Raw genomic sequence first — 23,547 nt, forward strand, 5'->3', positions numbered from 1 at the left:
TTTCAGACGTCCATTCTAACTAGGGTCTCCTAAGGTCAAACAATGGCTCTGATACCAACTTGTCAACACCCGGATTTTTAAGTCCAGATGCCTATTATGCCATACATCGCAATCCCAGGAATATTGTTTTTGCGAGACATAATAGATTGATATCACAGAACATCATTCATTAGAACTCATAATTGTCTTACATCAAAGGATCACATGATCCAGTCTTAATACAACATAGTGGATCTAGGGATCCAATACAAAACACACATCGGAAGTAGCGTAGTAGCGGTCCATCTGCTCCACAGGCAACTTTTGATGTCAGAAGTACTCCTAGTTATCGTAGACGTCATGATGTCCTTCTTCCTGGTAGTGGTGCTCCTCTTCATAGTCTGGCAATTTGAATAGCCAGGGACAAAGCCATGAGTACTTTAATGTACTCGCAAACTAATACTAGTGTAAGCACTATCAACTATATCAATGGAATTCTAAGCTCTAGGTTCATTTGCATAAAGCCAGTTTTATAAGCATTTAGTAACCAAAGACTTTTTATTTGCCTAACTTAACTCAAGTGAGAACATTAGTGTCATTCCCACAACTTGGTTGTGATCAAGTCAAAGTCACCTTTCAAGTTCAATTCACAAGTCACCCATTGATACGTCCATTTTGCATCACTATTTTGTATCATAATTTACTGTTATTCATTGATATATTACATATTTAGAGATGATACTTATGTTATTTCACCTATTTTGCATTTTTCATGATTATTGGAGAATCAATCACCAGAGTCAGGATTCTGCTGGAAAAAGCACCGTCAGGATACAGTATTTCTGAAGATCAACAATTGACGGAAAATATACCGAAGATCTTATTTTCGCAGAAGACGGAGCCAGCCAAAAGGGGAGGCCGAGGAGGGCCGCCATGGGCCCCCCATAGGCCGGCGCGGGCTCCACCCTGGCCGCGCCGCCTTGTGGGGAGGGGGCCCATAGCCCCCCTCGGCCATCTCTCCTTCGCGTACTTCATCTACCCGAAAACCTAAGGTGCTAGGAGGCATCGCGAATAGACACAGCCACCTCTGCGTGGCGGAAAACACCAGAGAGAAAAGAGCTCTCCGGCAGGCTGAAATCCGCCGGGGAAATTCCCTCCCGGAGGGGGAAATCATCGCCATCGTCACCGTCATCGAGCTGGACTTCATTGGGAGCATCATCACCATCATCTCCACCACCGTCACCTTCATCTCCACCGCTGCAACTCGTCTCTGCTGTAACATCTAGGGTTGAATCTTGATTATTTTATAGGGGAAACTCTCCCGGTATTGATTACTCCTTGTTATTGATGCTATTGAGTGAAACCGTTGAATTAAGGTTTATGTTCAGATTGTTATCCATCATCATATCACCTCTGATCATGTTCCATATGATGTCTTGTGAGTAGTTCATTTAGTTCTTGAGGACATGGGTGAAGTCTAAATGTTAGTAGTGAACTATGTTGAGTAATATTTAATGGTTTGATATTTAAGTTGTGGTGTTATTCTTCTAGTGGTGTCATGTGAACGTCGACTACATGATACTTCACCTTTATGGGCCTAGGGGAATGCATCTTGTATTCGTTTGCTAATTGTGGGGTTGCCGGAGTGACAGCAACCTGAACCCGCGTTGGTATATCGATGCAGGAGGGATAGCAGGATCTCGGAGTTTAAGGCTGTGGTTAGATTTATCTTAATTACTTTCTTGTATTTGCGGATGCTTGCAAGGGGTTTAATCACAAGTATGTATTAGTCCTAGGAAGGGCGGTGCATTAGCACAGGTTCACCCACACAACACTTATCAAAACAATGAAGATTAATCAACTATATGAAGCGAAAGCATTAGACTAAATTCCCGTGTGTCCTCAAGAACGTTTGGTCATCATAAGTAAACAAACCGGCTTGTCCTTTGTGCTAAAAAGGATTGGGCCACTCGCTGCAATTATTACTCTCGCAATTTACTTACTTGTATTTTATTTATCTGCTATATCAAAACCCCCTGAATACTTGTCTGTGAGCATTTACAGTGAATCCTTCGTCGAAACTGCTTGTCAACACCTTCTGCTCCTCGTTGGGTTCGACACTCTTATTTATCGAAAGTACTACGATACACCCCCTATACTTGTGGGTCATCAAGACTATTTTCTAGCGCCGTTGCCAGGGAGTGAAGCGCTATTGGTAAGTGGAATTGGTAAGCAAAACTTTTACTGTATGTGCTGATTTTATTTCTGCCTGCTGCTATAATTCATTATGGAGAGATCTTCTCTTGAATTCCTATTTGGAAAATCTACTACTGCTGCAAAGGTAGTGGATGAAGCGCCATGTGAGAAAGAGGTTCCATACAAAATACCTATGAAAATTATTGAACGTGTTGTGGATAACCGCTATGAAGGGGATGGAACTATCCATCCTGGAGATCATTTACTATTTTTACATGAATTATGCGGGTTATTCAAGTGTGCGGGTATTGCTATGGATGAAGTTAGGAATAAACTATTCTCTATCGCTGTCTGGTAAAGCGGCGCATTGGTACAAATTGCTGAAGAATGGGGATTCTCTTGATTGGAAGGATATTGTGCCTCTATTTTATTCTAAATTCTATCCTCCAAGTGAAATTCACAAAGACCGAAACCGCATATATAATTTCTGGCCTCATGATGGAGAGAGTATTGCCCAAGCATGGGGGAGGTTGAAGTCTTTAATGCTCAAATGCCCCATTCATGAGCTTCCTGGTAATATCATTATTGATAATTTCTATGCAAGACTTTCTTTCCAAGATAAAACCTTGCTGGATACTACTTGTTCTGGATCATTTACACGCAACAAAGAAGAGTTTAAATGGGACCTTCTTGATCGGATTCAGGAGAATACTGAAGGATGGGAGAACGACAAAGATAGAGAGTCAGGTATAAATTATGATTATGAATGCATTGAAACTTTTATGGATACTGATAAATTTCGTAATATGAGTGCTACTTATGGTCTTGACTCTCAAGTTGTTGCAAATTTTTATAAAGCTTTTGCCTCTCATTTTGAATTGCCTAGGAAGGATTTTAATAAGTATCATGAACCTTACAAAGATAAAACTGATTCACCTATAGGTAAATGTGTTGAAATTAAAACTGTTGATCATATTCTTCCTGAAGCTTATATTGAAAAAACTCCTTTTCCTGCTAAAATGGAGTATTCTGTTATAACTAGTGTGGTTAATAAAAGTGTAAAGAAACCTATAGAACCTGAAGAGCAAATAAAGGTTGAACCTGCTATTGCAATAGTTAAAGATCTTGTGACTGAAAATGTAGAAGATGGTCATATCATTTTCTGTGAAGATGCTTCTAATATTGTTTCACATCCTAATAAGTCTAGGAAAGCCAGTGTTCCTATGCTCTCTGTTAGAATTGGTGATCATTGTTATTATGGTTTATGCGATATTGGTGCAAGTATTAGTGCCATTCCTTATGAGCTTTACACAGAAATCATGCATGAAATTGGTTCTTGTGAAGTTGAAGATATTGATGTGGTTATTCGGCTAGCTAATAGAGAAACTCTCTCTCCTATTGGTATTGTTCGAGATGTGGAAGTTCTATGTGGTAAGATTAAATATCCTGCTGACTTTTTGGTACTTGGTTCTGCTGCTAGTAAGTCTTGTCCTATCATTTTTGGTAGACCTTTTCTAAATACTTGTGGAGCTGTTATAGATTGCAAGAAGGAGAAAATTGTAACTAAATTTTCTGGTGAATCTTATGAGTTTAATTTCTCTAAATTTGCCAAGGCTCCTTATAAAGCTGAATTGCCTAATAATGATTTTAGAGTTGAACAGTGTGCATCTATTGCTCTTGCTCCTAATGATTCTTTGCAGCAACATATGGATGATAGTGAGAGTGAAGTCTTTAGGGAAGAAAGGAATGAGCTTGATGAAATTTTCCTTCGTCAACCTATTCTTAAACATGACTTACCGGTTGAAGATCTAGGTACAACACCACCACCAAAGGAAGATCCTGTTTTTGATTTAAAATCGTTGCCTGATAATCTTAAGTATGCTCATATTGATGATAAGAAAATATATCCTGTTATTATTAGTTCTAAGCTTTCTTATTTTGAGGAAGAAAGGTTATTGGAAATATTGAAGAAACACTGAGGAGCTATTGGCTACACTCTGGATGACTTGAAGGGGATTTCTCCTTCTATTTGCCAACATATCATTAACATGGAAGATGATGCAAAGCCTGTTGTTGAACATCAGCGTCGTCTAATTCCTAAGATGAAGGATGTGGTAAGGAATGAGGTATTAAAGCTTCTTGAAGCTGGTATTATATATCCTATTGCTGAGAGTAGATGGGTTAGTCCTGTGCATTGTGTTCCTAAGAAAGGAGGAATAACTGCTGTACCTAATGATAAATGATGAGCTCATCCCTCAAAGAGTAGTTGTAGGGTATAGAATGTGCATTGATTATCGAAAAGTTAATAAAGTTACTAAGAAAGATCATTACCCTTTACCTTTTATTGATCAAATGTTAGAAAGTTTATCTAAAAATACTCATTTCTGCTTTCTTGATGGTTATTCTGGGTTTTCACAAATTGCTGTTAAAACTAAAGATCAAGAGAAAAAACTTTCACTTGTCCCTATGGAACTTATGCTTATAGGCGTATGCCTTTTGGTTTATGTAATGCTCCTGCTACTTTTCAAAGATGCATGTCTGCTATTTTTCATGGCTTTTGTGAAAAGATTGTAGGGGTATTCATGGACGATTTTTCTGTCTATGGGAATTCTTTTGATAATTGCCTGCGAAACCTTGATAAAGTTTTGCAGAGATGTGAAGAAACTAACCTTGTTCTTAATTGGGAGAAATGCCACTTTATGGTTAATGAAGGAATTGTATTGGGACATAAAATTTCTGAGAGAGGTATTGAAGTTGATAGAGCTAAAGTTGAAGCAATTGAGAAGATGCCCTATCCTAGGGATGTTAAAGGTATTCGTAGTGTTCTTGGTCATGCTGGGTTTTATAGGAGATTTATTAAAGATTTCTCTAAGATTTCAAAGCCTCTTACTAATCTTCTTCAAAAAGATGTACCTTTTGTTTTTGATGATGATTGTAAGGAAGCTTTTGAAACTCTAAAGAAAGCCTTGACAACTGCTCCTGTAGTTGAACCGCCTGATTGGAATTTACCTTTTGAAATTGTGTGTGATGCTAGTGATTTTGCTGTGGGTGCTGTTCTTGGACAGCGAGTAGATAAAAAATTGAATGTTATTCATTATGCTAGTAAAACTCTCGATGCTACTTAAAGAAATTATGCTACAACTGAAAAAGAATTATTAGCTGTAGTTTTTGCTTGTGACAAGTTTAGACCTTATATTGTTGATTCAAAATTCACGATTCATACTGATCATGCTGCAATTAGGTACCTTATGGAAAAGAAAGATGCTAAGCCAAGACTTATTAGATGGGTGCTTCTTTTGCAAGAATTTGATTTGCATATTATAGATAGGAAAGGTGCTGATAATCCTGTTGCTGATAATTTATCTAGATTGGAAAATATTGCTTATGATCCTATTCCTGTTAATGATAGTTTTCCAAATGAACAATTGGATGTAATAAAAGTGAGCTCGCGAGATAGTCCTTGGTATGCTAATTATGCTAACTTTATTGTTTCCAAGTACTTGCCTCCAACCTTTTCAGCTCAGCAATGGAGGAAATACTTTTATGACTTGAGGCATTATTTTTGGGATGACCCACACTTATATAAAGAAGGAGTGGATGGTATTATGCGAAGATGTGTTCCCGAATATGAACAACAAGAGATATTGAGTAAGTGTCATGGTAGTGTTTATGGAGGATGTGGGGACCCCGGACTAGCTGTCCGAAATACCCTGTTATGTATACAGTTCACATTCCCATGATCAGTGTGCCGTGAACACATAACCGAATTGATATCAAATTACATCATCCTTTACAAAACGGAATAAGAAAATTACAATAAAGTCACATGACCCATCACGTTCCCATGATCAGTGTGCCGTGAACACATAACCGAATTGATATCAAATTACATCATCCTTTACAAAACGGAATAACAAAATTACAATAAAGTCACATGACCCATCTTTACAAGATAGCCTCGAAGGGCCTAATCTAATCATCAGAGTAGCAGAATCACTTCAGCAGCGTAGAGCCCAAGTCATCTGCCTTAACCCTACAGGCAACTGACTGGGAAGACGTTCCTAGCTCGCATAGACGTCGTCAACTCCTTCTTCATCTGTCGAAGTCCTCCAGGTCTGGCCAAGTAAATAGCCAGGGACAAAGCCGTGAGTACATTTGAATTGTACTCGCAAACCATCAAGAAGGTGATAACAATTCTAACTAAAGAAGACAAGAGAGGAAGAATAGTTTCTCTGGTGGATATAGCATGTGAAAGAGAATCAGTTTCTCTTGTGGGTATAGCATGTGAAAGAGAATCAGTTTCTCTTGAGGGTATAGCATCCCACATCACAGTTGAAGGGGACACTAAGAAAGTCCTATGACATCTCTATATCTTTGTTAAAGCAGAGTTCCTCTACATGAAACACTAGGAAGGGTCACCCTCTTTTGTTTCATTTTCCTCGACCATCTCCACATGGTCGGCACACCATCTTTCCCATACCCTTCCGGTACTTCCAACACACATTTCCTTTGGAAATCATTTTCAAAACCAAAACTCGACACAACTCTGTAACGGCCATCCCAACCGTCCATGACCGCGGACGCGGCTATTCGAATAGTTTTGACTCTGCAGAGTTTGCACACTTTCACCACAACTATCCGGATACCTATCGTGTGGGCATCATCCCCGCATAACGACATATGCCACGACGGATACCCGGACATAACCTTTCGCCCATTCGACTTAACACGAGGTCCTACCCTATGGAGTATGTACCTCCCCGGCACCGTGGCAGCTCACCTCCTCTAGAGCGTGGCTCCACCGCCAAGCCAGGAGACCCATAGTATCTTCCGGACGGGTCAGCCCCGAAGGCCTCCCGTTATACTATTGTCCCAACCATGACAACCCGGACTCGGGGGTAACCGTACCCTTGTATAGTTGTGCGGTGCCTCATGCTAAGAAGAACAAACGTCAAGTTAAGCCCCGTGCCCACGTTGGAGTAGCTATGGTTGCGCTGTTTAGTTGTTCCGGGCGAATACAAAGAACCATGTGTCGTTTTTCACACACACCTTCCTCTTTCCAACCATCTTTGTCAAGATCCTTTCCTTTCATAAACCATACGCTTGGGTAAGATTGCCTCACCCAAGGTTTTCATAAACATTTACAACAAGGTAAACCTTGAGGGGTTCCCAATCTAAAGTTTCATGAGTTGAACTAATACAACACTATGGCCGAGATGAGGGTCATCACGCCATTGAGGGTATGAAAAAGAGGTATTGGAGTGGATCATACTTGCTTGAGCTAAGCATGTATTATGACAACACAAGAGGAAATATACTTTCAGATTTGTGGTGCTATCTAACCCAATCAATAGATAGATAGGGATGAGAATTGACCAACACCAACACCATTAAGGGAAAACAGGCATACTCATCACAATTTGAGAATACACCAAAAACATGGTATTGATACATCTACACTAGAAGGGGGTGTAGTATGAATCTTGTCCCGAGGTGGAACTTATTCAAGCTAAATATAGAAAGCAAGTTGGATAGCAATGGCCATGATACCATACACCCAACCAATTACCAAGACCTTGACAATATAAAACTACTAGAGGTACCATGCTTGCATCCAAGCATAGATGACAACAATATGGAGATCATCACACATAGAACCAAGATGCTATTGATTGCACAAGATGACATCCAAAGAGACATCATATCAGAGATCAAAAGATGGCTTGCCTTGGCTTATTTGTCCCTGGACTTCTTCAACTTCATCAATATAAGAATCCCGTCAATATAAATAAAATCCTTGTCCGAACCACTTCATCTTCTTCTCCGGAATCGTTCGCATCTATCGTCGGAAAATATAAAAGGAACACAATCAATCACATTGCACCAATCATAACAAGCATGCAACATTCAACAATCAACAAGCAATAGCTAACCACCTTACTACGGGCTAACATACAAAGAACTTATAGATACTACAAAGCAACTAAAAGAGAACCCATTTTATTTACCTAGTAAAGGTATGAGAGTATCATAACTTAGCAATTGCCTCTCTCGGTATCACCATGGCACAACTAAGTATCCCCTGGTAGATAACATCATAAAGAGGACAAGTGCATTAGTTGGGCATCAAATACATTCACAAAACATTTTCAAACATTTTTGGAAATGTAGAAAATAGTTTTCCTAAATTAAGTTGTTCACATAATCCTACATCCAAAATAGGAAGCAAACCATATCCCACATCATTTTAAAACTTAAGAAAAACAATAGGGCTAAAGTTGAGTTGCAGAGGTTTTGTTTTGCAAGCATAAAACAAAGGTTTCCCATCTCTACTAAAAAGAGTTGGTCAAGGGTTTTGAATAAACCAAAAAGTTTTGCTTCAACAATGCATGTCACACATATACATTACTAACAGTAACAAATATATATGATCAGAGACTAATAATATTTTTCCTAGATAGCCAGTACTAATACAAGACTAACCCAATTGGAAACACCCAAAAATATTAAACCTACAATTTTAGGAATTTCTTTGAATCTGACTGTACAGAAAACAAGATCTGTAAGCCATAAATCGTAGAAAAATCCTAAAAATATGAGACCACATGCATTTGAAGGGTAATTAAACAGAGAAGCATACAAAATTGGATTTGGGTTCAAATTGTTCCTGAAACTCTCACAAATGGATTTACAAGTTTACTGCACGCTTTCACCATTTGCTTTAACTATGGAGTTGCAGAACAGACAAAGGTTTGAATCTTGTTTGAGATGATTAAGAAAATATTCAGTAATCCTACAGAATTGGAATCACACAATTAGGTTCAAAAATGGATTTTTGATGATTTAAAAGCTAACAGCCATGTCTGCAGAACACACATAACAAGTTTAATTCATCAAAAATCATACACAAATCATAAAAATATGAGGTCAGCTGAATCTGAAAGGTATTGAATAGGTGGTTCTTACCCAATTGGTTTCATTCAAAAATTCGTCTCCAGCCTCCTGGTTTAATTCGACAAAGTCAGATCTGACCAGATCTTGATCTGTGAACCATTTCAATTTCATGAGGTCATTCGAAGTGAAACCAACTCCAAAATGAAGGTACTGGAGAGGGCTTTCACCCACAGTTGAGTTTGCTCAAAAAGGTTTTGTAAAACGGAAGAAATCTAACAAACAGTGATTCTGCATGTTTGTAGAACTTTATTCACCACGCAAAATCCGTAACAAATTTGAGGATGAGACCAACGCCAAGTTGTAGATCTTTTCAATACCTATCTGTGGAACTTTGAATCACTCGATTTGGATCTGTACACAAGATTTGGCGGATTTTACAAGTTCGTACCAGAATCTGAAACAGCAAGATGAAAGAAATTACTGCAAGGTTTTGGACGAACTTTGGTCAAGAACTTCAGATCTGAGGATAGGTGAAGCTTCTCCATGCTTGGACCAACATGCACCTGCATCAAGATCCAAACTTAGCAAGGGAGGAAGAAGAAGAGGAGAGAAAACCATCTAGGGTTGGGGAGAAAAAGGAGAGGGATGCTCTCATGGAGAGGAGGAGCTTGAGGGAGGGGGAGAGCTTCATCATGGAGAGCTTTTCATGGCCATGGCCGGCCATGAAGCTAGGAGGAGCAGCAATTTCGTGGGGAGAGATAGGAGGAGAGTGTGTGGGAGTGGAGGAAAGAGTGGGGAGTGGAAAAGTGAGAGCAAGTGAGGAGGGGTGGGCTGCCAAGCCCCTTTATATAGAGGGAGAGGGGGTGGGCTGCCTCCTCATTGATTGGGTTGGTTGGGAGGTAGCCTCTTCATTGATTGTGTTAGTTGGGAGGCTGGCTTGTGGGGGAAGAATTTGACTAAAGCTGAAATTATTAGTGGCATGGGGAAGGGACAAAAAGTGAGAGGCTTCGCAAGGTGGAATAATTATGTGAGAGAGAGGGAAATGGAGAGGCATGATGCATGTGTGCCATGGCATGGCCGGCCACATATTTTTGGCCATGCACATGTGATCAACAAGAGAGCATTTCTACACATTCATGACACCCAAGGTTGAGTGCCTCACAAATTACTAAAATGGTGGCCTAAAAAGATATAGAATTTTAGGCATAGTGATACTAATGCACAAGGGTGCTAAAGTAGATGGTGGTGGCATTCTGACCTGATAAAAGATGTGTCCAAGAGATGATGGTGGTGATGGTGATTTAGAAAATGGTAGAGCAAGACTAGGAGAGATGGTGAGTGAAGTAACCATATACTCACAAGGATGAATATGGTGACATAAATCATCAATTCATGATGTCAAGGTGATGATGGAAAATAATAAAGGATTGAGATGGGTATGAAGAAATATAAGTTGTGCTTCAAATAACAGGTCAATTGGGAGTGGTTTGAAAGTATCAAATGATCATCCATTTGATCAAGAATTGGAGGATGAGGGAATACAATGTGGTAGATCAGAGAGATACACAAGATGTGCAAGAGTTGTCATTTGAAATAGAACTTATTTGAAAAGTATTTGAAACACCTCAATTGTCTAGGGACAATTGGGAATGAACTCAAGTGGAATGGAACTTGAAAATGTTGAGAGAACTAGTTGGAACATAGGTGTTCAAAATGTTCTACTTACTTTCTCAAGTGAAGTAGAGTTTTCTCAAATTTAAAGCAAACAAGAAATGATATAGGTACCATAAACAAGCCTTTTGTTAAAAAGAAGGCAAAATATAAAATAATGTTTCTGAAATCAGTACTTGCTAGAAAATGGGATGAAAAACAAAACCCATTTCAGTTCTTTGTTTTCTTTGAAGAATTATCTTGAAAAGAGTTAATAAAACTAGAAGTAGTTTTGTGATCGAAACTAGAGAAGGAAAAACAATAGGGTTTTTGAGAAAGAAAACTTATCTTAGGGAGAAGTGTTCTCAAGGGTAGATGGTGGCTACAAAATGTACCCATCATTTCCACTCTTGATTTTGTGAAGATTAAACTTGAATAAAAACAAGAGGTAAAAGTGAAGCAGGTGATCTAGAGTTGAAACATTGGATATGGTATGAGATCAAGTTGAGTATAGGAATTGCAAGGATAGACTGAGACATGCAAGGTGTGGAGGTTGAAGAGGGTGTTGCATAGATGAGATCCATGCATTGAAGTCAACAATAACAGTGGTGGGTGCTTAGAGATCAATTGCCAAAGTCTGGACATTTTAAGCCTGTCAACACAGATGGTCGACATGGCCTCAAAACCATCAAGGATGAGTGGGTATAAGAGAGGGATGTAGCTAGGGGTAGATGATCCCAAGTCTTGAATTAAGGATGATTGAGCTATCTTGTACCACCAAGAGAAAAATCAAGATGGCACACTCATGTTGCCATGAGGAGAAGAGTTTGATGTAGAAAAAGGGAAAACAACTTTTCCTAGGACACACATGTGTTTTATTAGGTGAGTTGTTTGTTTTACCACTAGAGGTGTTGTTCTTTGAAGTAGCTCAAGACAAAACTCAACAAGCAAAACAAGACAATACATCTACCAACAGATCAAAGCAATTCATATTAACAGACAGATCAAGGCAATTCATCTAATTAGTCTTTAGAAAAAGTTTTTGTTCCCCCTAATTTTTGCAATAAGGACAACTAATCAAGGTTGCAAAAGTTGGGGTGTTACAGATCTTCCACCCTTAAAATAATCTCGTCCCGAGATTACTGAGCGTAGAACTAGAGGGGTTGTAAAGTTTAACTAAAGTTAGACTCCATTCTTTTGTAGATGTGCCATTTTTGAGAAGGTCGTTGCTTCATCTTCTGGGAGACATGATGGATTCCTGCCGATGGTGAGCTTCATGAATTGGTTGAATACTCCAAGCAGGTGTTAGAGTTCACGATTCAAGGAGAGTTAGCGCACTCCAGCGGTGCTTTAGCAGGGTTGAAAACTTTTTAGATTTAACTTTAAATTTTAGTGGAAGACGAAGTCTTCCACCCTTAAAATTGTTCATAGGGGGGTTTAAAAAACTCTAAGCTTCGGCCAAGGGTCTTGTCAGTGTTTTCGAAGAAGTGATCTTTCTCTCGTCTTGAGTTGAAGCATCTTCAGGGAGCGAGGTGCAGTCCACAGCTTCAAGGGAAGTTAGTGCATCCCGAATTCCCAACGGTGTTTTAGAAAGGTTTAAATTTTTAGGGTCAGCTCCAATTTTTAGTGGAAGACGAAGTCTTCCACCCTTAGGATTTTTCATCGGGTTTCGGAAAAACTCAGAGCTTCTGCCTTGTAGTCCTGTCTGGGCTTCTGAAGAAGTCGTCGATCTTCCGTATTCAGTTGAAGAATCTTCAGGAGACGATGTGTAGTCCACGACTTCAAGAGGCACTCACGGTGTTTATTAGACCATATAACGCGCGGTAAGTTAGTAAGTCGATGAAACGCCTGGTTGGTCTCCATCTGACGCAACGAAGGCCGTCGAAGACAATCTTCAGCTTGAGGGTCAGTGTTGACTTATACCACTTAAGAAGTGAGTAGGTAAAATACACCTAATCTTGAGTCTTGAGGTATCTTCATGAGCTTCACTTGATGAGGAACAGATGAACTATGTGATGTAGCTTGGCTTTGACGCTATGATTCTCTCAGCTTGTTAGACGTTGTGTTAGAGGGTAGTGCCAAGAAGATATCCTCGAGGTTAGCGCGATTATACTCCAAGGTTAGACAAAGTTAGTATGCATGTCTTCTTGCAGAGGTGCAGTCACTCTTGAAGGTAGGGTCTTCTGTCTTCTCGGCTTAGTAGAGATGCTTCAGCTGATCTTGAAAGTAGTTGGCGTAGATAGGGGTCTGGTCAGTTTCTCTGACGGTTGAAAAACAACTGCTAACGGGTTTAGAGTTAGAGACCCAACTAACTAGCAGTTAGCAACACATCGGCGAGGCAAACTTTAATCCTATCATGGCATGTGACACCCATACAACCATAACCAGAAACAAAATACCACTAACAGAGGCTACTGGTATTTTTCCTAGATGCACAGTAACAAAACAAGATCATCACAATTGGAATCATTCAAAAATATTTATTTTTCAATTTTTGAGACTCAAAATACTAACCAGAAACAGAGATCAAGTTTTATTTATTAAAAATCGCACAACAATCCTAAAAATACAAGGTCAGTGGCATCTGAAAGATAATTTCATACTGGTTCTAGTGCAACTGGAATCACATCAAACGGAGCTACCAAACTATTTTTATTAGCAAAACAGTACACTGGCAGATTTCCATTTTTAATTTCTGTTTTACAAATTTCAAACAATTAAAAAAAAGGCGGGAACGTCTAAATAGCAAGACATACATGCACACAACAAACATATACAAACACTCAAGGCAGCACACTAGGGAACTACAAGCAATCAGCATACCAAACAAGGCACTCTAAGTATCTAGAGATACCTAACACGTGGGGGTAGCTCAATCGAAGCGATTGAGTTTTTCCTATCCATCCTATAGGTTTGGGGCTGGTCACATATGTCGACGTCTTCATCTTGCTGGCATCGAGTTCAACTTGGATCATTGTAGCATTTGGTGGTGAAGGGGTCGGGTGTTGAGTCATTGATGTTGAGGCGGAGGAGAAAACTGTGTAGAACTTCTAGTCTCGACATCCCGGAAACATGAGGTCTTCGAAGAGGTAGCTGTTGAGGTGCTCCCGAAGTCAATATCTTCTCGTGGCTGGCCTAAAAATTACTAGTCAAGAGACTGAGGACTTGATCCCTGACGACTGCCAAAAGTGCAAGTCCACGGAGGAAGAAGGTCAGCTCCTTGACAGACTTTGGTGACAACCAAAGGCATGATCTTATTATCCCTTTTTGTGCAGGAGTAAGTCGGCGTCCGATCTTCAATAGTTGTCGTTGGGAATACGTGAGACTTCATAAAAGGTTGATCCATCTTCGACGTCGAGTCTCCGATCTGAGTTGGGGACATCGTCCAACATGTAGGTTTGAAGTGGTTGAGACAGTAGAGCAAGAATTTTCAAACCTTTTTATAAAGCGGAGAGATAAGAATTTAGAAGCTTTGAATAAATAAGAGGAGTAGAAGCTATGCTTCCGACTAAAGAAATAATTTATTTCGTAAATAGTTTTTCCCCAAGTACTTGTTTCCTAGCTAACGTCCATGCTAACTAAGGTCTCCTACAGTCAGGATAGCTCTGATACCAGCTCTGTGGGGACCCCGGACTAGCTGTCCGAAATACCCTGTTATGTATACAGTTCACGTTCCCATGATCAGTGTGCCGTGAACACATAACCGAATTGATATCAAATTACATCATCCTTTACAAAACGGAATAAGAAAATTACAATAAAGTCACATGACCCATCACGTTCCCATGATCAGTGTGCCGTGAACACATAACCGAATTGATATCAAATTACATCATCCTTTACAAAACGGAATAACAAAATTACAATAAAGTCACATGACCCATCTTTACAAGATAGCCTCGAAGGGCCTAATCTAATCATCAGAGTAGCAGAATCACTTCAGCAGCGTAGAGCCCAAGTCATCTGCCTTAACCCTACAGTAATCGGCGGGAAGACGTTCCTAGCTCGCATAGACGTCGTCAACTCCTTCTTCATCTGTCGAAGTCCTCCAGGTCTGGCCAAGTAAATAGCCAGGGACAAAGCCGTGAGTACATTTGAATTGTACTCGCAAACCATCAAGAAGGTGATAACAATTCTAACTAAAGAAGACAAGAGAGGAAGAATAGTTTCTCTGGTGGATATAGCATGTGAAAGAGAATCAGTTTCTCTTGTGGGTATAGCATGTGAAAGAGAATCAGTTTCTCTTGAGGGTATAGCATCCCACATCACAGTTGAAGGGGACACTAAGAAAGTCCTATGACATCTCTATATCTTTGTTAAAGCAGAGTTCCTCTACATGAAACACTAGGAAGGGTCACCCTCTTTTGTTTCATTTTCCTCGACCATCTCCACATGGTCGGCACACCATCTTTCCCATACCCTTCCGGTACTTCCAACACACATTTCCTTTGGAAATCATTTTCAAAACCAAAACTCGACACAACTCTGTAACGGCCATCCCAACCGTCCATGACCGCGGACGTGGCTATTCGAATAGTTTTGACTCTGCAGAGTTTGCACACTTTCACCACAACTATCCGGATACCTATCGTGTGGGCATCATCCCCGCATAACGACATATGCCACGACGGATACCCGGACATAACCTTTCGCCCATTCGACTTAACACGAGGTCCTACCCTATGGAGTATGTACCTCCCCGGCACCGTGGCAGCTCACCTCCTCTAGAGCGTGGCTCCACCGCCAAGCCAGGAGACCCATAGTATCTTCCGGACGGGTCAGCCCCGAAGGCCTCCCGTTATACTATTGTCCCAACCATGACAACCCGGACTCGGGGGTAACCGTACCCTTGTATAGTTGTGCGGTGCCTCATGCTAAGAAGAACAAACGTCAAGTTAAGCCCCGTGCCCACGTTGGAGTAGCTATGGTTGCGCTGTTTAGTTGTTCCGGGCGAATACAAAGAACCATGTGTCGTTTTTCACACACACCTTCCTCTTTCCAACCATCTTTGTCAAGATCCTTTCCTTTCATAAACCATACGCTTGGGTAAGATTGCCTCACCCAAGGTTTTCATAAACATTTACAACAAGGTAAACCTTGAGGGGTTCCCAATCTAAAGTTTCATGAGTTGAACTAATACAACACTATGGCCGAGATGAGGGTCATCACGCCATTGAGGGTATGAAAAAGAGGTATTGGAGTGGATCATACTTGCTTGAGCTAAGCATGTATTATGACAACACAAGAGGAAATATACTTTCAGATTTGTGGTGCTATCTAACCCAATCAATAGATAGATAGGGATGAGAATTGACCAACACCAACACCATTAAGGGAAAACAGGCATACTCATCACAATTTGAGAATACACCAAAAACATGGTATTGATACATCTACACTAGAAGGGGGTGTAGTATGAATCTTGTCCCGAGGTGGAACTCATTCAAGCTAAATATAGAAAGCAAGTTGAATAGCAATGGCCATGATACCATACACCCAACCAATTACCAAGACCTTGACAATATAAAACTACTAGAGGTACCATGCTTGCATCCAAGCATAGATGACAACAATATGGAGATCATCACACATAGAACCAAGATGCTATTGATTGCACAAGATGACATCCAAAGAGACATCATATCAGAGATCAAAAGATGGCTTGCCTTGGCTTATTTGTCCCTGGACTTCTTCAACTTCATCAATATAAGAATCCCGTCAATATAAATAAAATCCTTGTCCGAACCACTTCTTCTTCTTCTCCGGAATCGTTCGCATCTATCGTCGGAAAATATAAAAGGAACACAATCAATCACATTGCACCAATCATAACAAGCATGCAACATTCAACAATCAACAAGCAATAGCTAACCACCTTACTACGGGCTAACATACAAAGAACTTATAGATACTACAAAGCAACTAAAAGAGAACCCATTTTATTTACCTAGTAAAGGTATGAGAGTATCATAACTTAGCAATTGCCTCTCTCGGTATCACCATGGCACAACTAAGTATCCCCTGGTAGATAACATCATAAAGAGGACAAGTGCATTAGTTGGGCATCAAATACATTCACAAAACATTTTCAAACATTTTTGGAAATGTAGAAAACAGTTTTCCTAAATTAAGTTGTTCACATAATCCTACATCCAAAATAGGAAGCAAACCATATCCCACATCATTTTAAAACTTAAGAAAAACAATAGGGCTAAAGTTGAGTTGCAGAGGTTTTGTTTTGCAAGCATAAAACAAAGGTTTCCCATCTCTACTAAAAAGAGTTGGTCAAGGGTTTTGAATAAACCAAAAAGTTTTGCTTCAACAATGCATGTCACACATATACATTACTAACAGTAACAAATATATATGATCAGAGACTAATAATATTTTTCCTAGATAGCCAGTACTAATACAAGACTAACCCAATTGGAAACACCCAAAAATATTAAACCTACAATTTTAGGAATTTCTTTGAATCTGACTGTACAGAAAACAAGATCTGTAAGCCATAAATCGTAGAAAAATCCTAAAAATATGAGACCACATGCATTTGAAGGGTAATTAAACAGAGAAGCATACAAAATTGGATTTGGGTTCAAATTGTTCCTGAAACTCTCACAAATGGATTTACAAGTTTACTGCACGCTTTCACCATTTGCTTTAACTATGGAGTTGCAGAATAGACAAAGGTTTGAATCTTGTTTGAGATGATTAAGAAAACATTCAGTAATCCTACAGAATTGGAATCACACAATTAGGTTCAAAAATGGATTTTTGATGATTTAAAAGCTAACAGCCATGTCTGCAGAACACACATAACAAGTTTAATTCATCAAAAATCATACACAAATCATAAAAATATGAGGTCAGCTGAATCTGAAAGGTATTGAATAGGTGGTTCTTACCCAATTGGTTTCATTCAAAAATTCGTCTCCAGCCTCCTGGTTTAATTCGACAAAGTCAGATCTGACCAGATCTTGATCTGTGAACCATTTCAATTTCATGAGGTCATTCGAAGTGAAACCAACTCCAAAATGAAGGTACTGGAGAGGGCTTTCACCCACAGTTGAGTTTGCTCAAAAAGGTTTTGTAAAACGGAAGAAATCTAACAAACAGTGATTCTGCATGTTTGTAGAACTTTATTCACCACGCAAAATCCGTAACGAATTTGAGGATGAGACCAACGCCAAGTTGTAGATCTTTTCAATACCTATCTGTGGAACTTTGAATCACTCGATTTGGATCTGTACACAAGATTTGGCGGATTTTACAAGTTCGTACCAGAATCTGAAACAGCAAGATGAAAGAAATTACTGCAAGGTTTTGGACGAACTTTGGTCAAGAACTTCAGATCTGAGGATAGGTGAAGCTTCTCCATGCTTGGACCAACATGCACCTGCATCAAGATCCAAACTTAGCAAGGGAGGAAGAAGAAGAGGAGAGAAAACCATCTAGGGTTGGGGAGAAAAAGGAGAGGGATGCTCTCATGGAGAGGAGGAGCTTGAGGGAGGGGGAGAGCTTCATCATGGAGAGCTTTTCATGGCCATGGCCGGCCATGAAGCTAGGAGGAGCAGCAATTTCGTGGGGAGAGATAGGAGGAGAGTGTGTGGGAGTGGAGGAAAGAGTGGGGAGTGGAAAAGTGAGAGCAAGTGAGGAGGGGTGGGCTGCCAAGCCCCTTTATATAGAGGGAGAGGGGGTGGGCTGCCTCCTCATTGATTGGGTTGGTTGGGAGGTAGCCTCTTCATTGATTGTGTTAGTTGGGAGGCTGGCTTGTGGGGGAAGAATTTGACTAAAGCTGAAATTATTAGTGGCATGGGGAAGGGACAAAACGTGAGAGGCTTCGCAAGGTGGAATAATTATGTGAGAGAGAGGGAAATGGAGAGGCATGATGCATGTGTGCCATGGCATGGCCGGCCACATATTTTTGGCCATGCACATGTGATCAACAAGAGAGCATTTCTACACATTCATGACACCCAAGGTTGAGTGCCTCACAAATTACTAAAATGGTGGCCTAAAAAGATATAGAATTTTAGGCATAGTGATACTAATGCACAAGGGTGCTAAAGTAGATGGTGGTGGCATTCGACCTGATAAAAGATGTGTCCAAGAGATGATGGTGGTGATGGTGATTTAGAAAATGGTAGAGCAAGACTAGGAGAGATGGTGAGTGAAGTAACCATATACTCACAAGGATGAATATGGTGACATAAATCATCAATTCATGATGTCAAGGTGATGATGGAAAATAATAAAGGATTGAGATGGGTATGAAGAAATATAAGTTGTGCTTCAAATAACAGGTCAATTGGGAGTGGTTTGAAAGTATCAAATGATCATCCATTTGATCAAGAATTGGAGGATGAGGGAATACAATGTGGTAGATCAGAGAGATACACAAGATGTGCAAGAGTTGTCATTTGAAATAGAACTTATTTGAAAAGTATTTGAAACACCTCAGTTGTCTAGGGACAATTGGGAATGAACTCAAGTGGAATGGAACTTGAAAATGTTGAGAGAACTAGTTGGAACATAGGTGTTCAAAATGTTCTACTTACTTTCTCAAGTGAAGTAGAGTTTTCTCAAATTTAAAGCAAACAAGAAATGATATAGGTACCATAAACAAGCCTTTTGTTAAAAAGAAGGCAAAATATAAAATAATGTTTCTGAAATCAGTACTTGCTAGAAAATGGGATGAAAAACAAAACCCATTTCAGTTCTTTGTTTTCTTTGAAGAATTATCTTGAAAAGAGTTAATAAAACTAGAAGTAGTTTTGTGATCGAAACTAGAGAAGGAAAAACAATAGGGTTTTTGAGAAAGAAAACTTATCTTAGGGAGAAGTGTTCTCAAGGGTAGATGGTGGCTACAAAATGTACCCATCATTTCCACTCTTGATTTTGTGAAGATTAAACTTGAATAAAAACAAGAGGTAAAAGTGAAGCAGGTGATCTAGAGTTGAAACATTGGATATGGTATGAGATCAAGTTGAGTATAGGAATTGCAAGGATAGACTGAGACATGCAAGGTGTGGAGGTTGAAGAGGGTGTTGCATAGATGAGATCCATGCATTGAAGTCAACAATAACAGTGGTGGGTGCTTAGAGATCAATTGCCAAAGTCTGGACATTTTAAGCCTGTCAACACAGATGGTCGACATGGCCTCAAAACCATCAAGGATGAGTGGGTATAAGAGAGGGATGTAGCTAGGGGTAGATGATCCCAAGTCTTGAATTAAGGATGATTGAGCTATCTTGTACCACCAAGAGAAAAATCAAGATGGCACACTCATGTTGCCATGAGGAGAAGAGTTTGATGTAGAAAAAGGGAAAACAACTTTTCCTAGGACACACATGTGTTTTATTAGGTGAGTTGTTTGTTTTACCACTAGAGGTGTTGTTCTTTGAAGTAGCTCAAGACAAAACTCAACAAGCAAAACAAGACAATACATCTACCAACAGATCAAAGCAATTCATATTAACAGACAGATCAAGGCAATTCATCTAATTAGTCTTTAGAAAAAGTTTTTGTTCCCCCTAATTTTTGCAATAAGGACAACTAATCAAGGTTGCAAAAGTTGGGGTGTTACAGATGACATCACGTCGGAGATAGGACCGCGCAAAAGGTTCTACAGTCAGGTTTTTATTGGCCAACTCTCTTTAAAGATGCAAGAAAGTTTATTTTATCTTGTGATGAATGTCAAAGGGTTGGTAATATCTCCAGACGCAATGAAATGCCCATGAATTATACTCTTGTTATTGAGCCATTTGATTGTTGGGGATTTGATTTCATGGGTCCTTTCCCTTCTTCAGAAGGTAACACTCATATACTTGTCGCTGTTGATTATGTTACTAAATGGGTGGAAGCCATACCCACAAAAAGTGCTGATGGTGAGACCTCTTTAAGAATGCTTTTAGATATTATTTTCCCTAGATTTGGAGTTCCTAGATATCTTATGACTGATGAAGGTTCTCATTTTATTCATGGTGGTTTTAGAAAAACTCTTGCTAAATATGGTATTAATAATAGGATTGCTTCCGCTTATCATCCTCAAACTAGTGGGCAAGTAGAATTATCAAATAGAGAAATTAAATCTATTTTGCAAAAGGCTGTTAATAAATCTAGAAAAAATTGGGCTAGTATGTTGAAGGAAGCACTATGGGCTTGTAGAACTACTTATAAAAATCCTATGGGTATGTCTCCTTATAAAATGGTTTATGGAAAAGCTTGTCATTTACCTCTAGAACTAGAACACAAAGCTTATTGGGCGTAAGAGAACTTAATAAAGATCCTAAACTCGCCTGTAAGAAAAGATTGCTACAATTGAGTTCTCTAGATGAATGGAGAAATGAAGCTTATGAAAATGATAAACTTTTTAAGGAGAAAGTTAAGAAATGGCACGATAGAAGAATTATCAAAAGAGAATTTAATGTTGGAGATAAAGTCCTATTGTATCGGTCTCGTCTCAGATTTTTTGCAGGGAAATTACTCTCAAAATGGGAAGGACCATATGTCATTGTGGAGGTGTATCGTTCAGGAGCAATTAAAATTAGTTCTCTGAACGGTGATGCCACACAAGTGGTGAATGGACAAAGACTAAAGCATTATATTTCTGGAGATTCTTATAATGAAGATGTTGATGTTATTCGAGTGGTGACTCCGGAAGCTTTCATTAAATAGCAAATTGATAGTTCCGCAGAGTTCGATTTCGAATAGGAAACATTTCTGGTAATAAAAAGTCCATGTTTAACTTTCCGAACAATGTTTTTGCTATTTTTGGAAAATATGAAAAATTACGAGATCGAAACCGAGTGGAGGAGACGCACGAGGGCGTGCCCCCAAAGGCCGGCGCGGGCCCCACCCTGGCCGCGCCGCCCTATGAGGACAGCCCCTCGGAGTCCATCTCCCACTCCGGTTCGACCTGGTACTTTCCTTCTGTCGTGAAATTTTTTGTTATATAATTCCCCCGGACCCCTGGAGGTCCGTATATCGTTTTCTTGTCGTGTTTTCTGCCAGATACTGTTTTCGGATCTAGAGTCACCATGTCTTCGTCGGGAACTCCGAAGGACAGCTTCTTTGAGGACGTCGTCAACCCGTACATGAACGAGCTGAAGATGCACCCCAAGGAATTGCTGCTCGTAGATGGAGAGTTGCAGATTGAAGATGTCCGGGGTCCTAAAGGAGAAGGAAGCTTGGAGGACACGATGGAGAAACTAGAACAAGAGGTCTTCAACTACAAGAAGATGGCTGAGCGTGAAGTGGACATCTTCCACAAAATTGTGTCTGAACTTATTGATGGACACAAGAAGGAGACTGCAAAGTTGTGGGACGATATCCTCTCGCTTCACGACACCACCAACAAACTCCAAGCTCAACTCTATGATGTTCAGAATCAAAACTGTGAGTATGAAAACAGGTTTAAACACATAAGCTATGCTGCTAGTTTCAGGATTCCTGAGACCAAGATGTTGTTTGTTGATGGAGATCCTCTTCCTTGGAAGTCTGATGATGGGAAGAATTCACCACCACCACCACCGAAGGAGTAATTCATCATTGGTATTGGCACCCCCTTGGTTTGTTCCAAGCTTGGGGGGAGTGCCGCGGTATCACATCATCACTATCTTTTACCTTTTTACTATTAAGTAGTGTCATATCATGAGTAGGGAAGTTATCATATAAGATGGTTGCAGTGTGGAAGTATCTCTCTTTTAGTTGGTTATCTATGTATCCCTTGGTGTGAGTTATCGTTATGGAATATTAATGAGAAGTTTTATCATTTACATGTTGCACACCTTATTTTAGTTTGCAGTTTCTGTTATATGATTGATCTTGTTGTTAGTATTGGTATCACTTTGGGAGCATTGAGCAAATCTATTTGGTTTTGGCAAACTTAGCATTGGTCAATATCAACAACACTTTGAGATTTAAGTAGAAAGAGGAAATACATGTAGATATGTTATTTCATTATCTTTCTTTCTTGTTAGCTAATGAGCTTAGTATTCTGAAGTTAAAATTAATTGTGCTTACAAGAAAGATGCATGATTGTTTCTATCACATGTATATTTGTTTGTTTCCCTCAACTCTTATGCTTGCTAACCAACCTTGCTAGCCAAAGACCTGTACTGAGAGGAAATACTTCTCGTGCATCCAAAACCTTAAACCAAACCTATGCCATCAGTATCCACCATAACTGCCTACTATGTGGTATTTCCCTGCCATTCCAAGTAAATACTTCATGTGCTACCTTTAAACAATTCAAAAATTATTGCCCCTTATTTGTGTCAATGTTTTATAGCTCATGAGGAAGTATGTGGTGTTGTATCTTTCAATCTTGTTGAGCAGAACTTTCACCAATGGACTAGTGGTTACATCCGCTTATCCAATAATTTTGCAAAAAGAGCTGACAACGGGGTTCCCATCTCCAATTAATCAACCTTCACTAATAATTCTCTTCACATGTTTTGCCCTGATTCATCAGTAAGCAACTTAATTTTGCAATAGACACTCCTCCATGGTATGTGAAATGTTGGAAGGCACCCGAGGATTCGGTTAGCCATGGCTTGTGAAAGCAAAGGTTGGGAGGAGTGTCATCCCTAAATAAACTAAATTACATGTGTAAACAAAAGAGAAAAGGGATGATCTACCTTACTGGTAGAGATAACGTCCTTCATGGGAGCCGCTCTTTGAAAGTCTGTTTGGCAAGGGGGTTAGAGTACCCACTACCATTCGTTGACAACAACAAACACCTCTCAAAACTTTACTTTTATGCTCTCTATATGATTTCAAACTTAAAAAGCTCTAGCACATGATTCAATCTCTGCTTCCCTCTGC

At 39.7% G+C, this 23,547-nt stretch overlaps 2 long non-coding RNA genes across 5 annotated transcripts; both read right to left on the minus strand.

The window, feature by feature from the left end:
- Window positions 1–5,912: 5,912 nt before the first annotated feature.
- On the minus strand, window positions 5,913–9,904 carry LOC127323792 (uncharacterized). 2 transcript variants are annotated; one of them, XR_007865955.2, is made up of 6 exons: window positions 9,570–9,904; window positions 9,384–9,480; window positions 9,142–9,218; window positions 8,184–8,257; window positions 7,903–8,014; window positions 5,913–6,290 (listed from the first exon to the last, which is right to left on the minus strand). It is a non-coding gene; the product is annotated as an uncharacterized lncRNA (long non-coding RNA). The 2 variants fall into 2 exon arrangements; XR_007865954.2 differs by having other exon boundaries at window positions 9,447–9,480; window positions 9,570–9,903.
- A 4,802-nt stretch (window positions 9,905–14,706) lies between these two features.
- On the minus strand, window positions 14,707–18,383 carry LOC127323791 (uncharacterized). Of its 3 annotated transcripts, none has more exons than XR_007865950.2 (6): window positions 18,053–18,383; window positions 17,867–17,963; window positions 17,625–17,701; window positions 16,667–16,740; window positions 16,386–16,497; window positions 14,707–14,773 (listed from the first exon to the last, which is right to left on the minus strand). It is a non-coding gene; the product is annotated as an uncharacterized lncRNA (long non-coding RNA). The 3 variants fall into 3 exon arrangements; XR_007865953.2 differs by having other exon boundaries at window positions 17,784–17,963; XR_007865951.2 differs by having other exon boundaries at window positions 17,930–17,963; window positions 18,053–18,382.
- Window positions 18,384–23,547: the final 5,164 nt, after the last annotated feature.

This window comes from Lolium perenne, chromosome 7 (assembly GCF_019359855.2).
Source record: "Lolium perenne isolate Kyuss_39 chromosome 7, Kyuss_2.0, whole genome shotgun sequence".
NCBI classification, from domain to species: domain Eukaryota; kingdom Viridiplantae; phylum Streptophyta; class Magnoliopsida; order Poales; family Poaceae; genus Lolium; species Lolium perenne.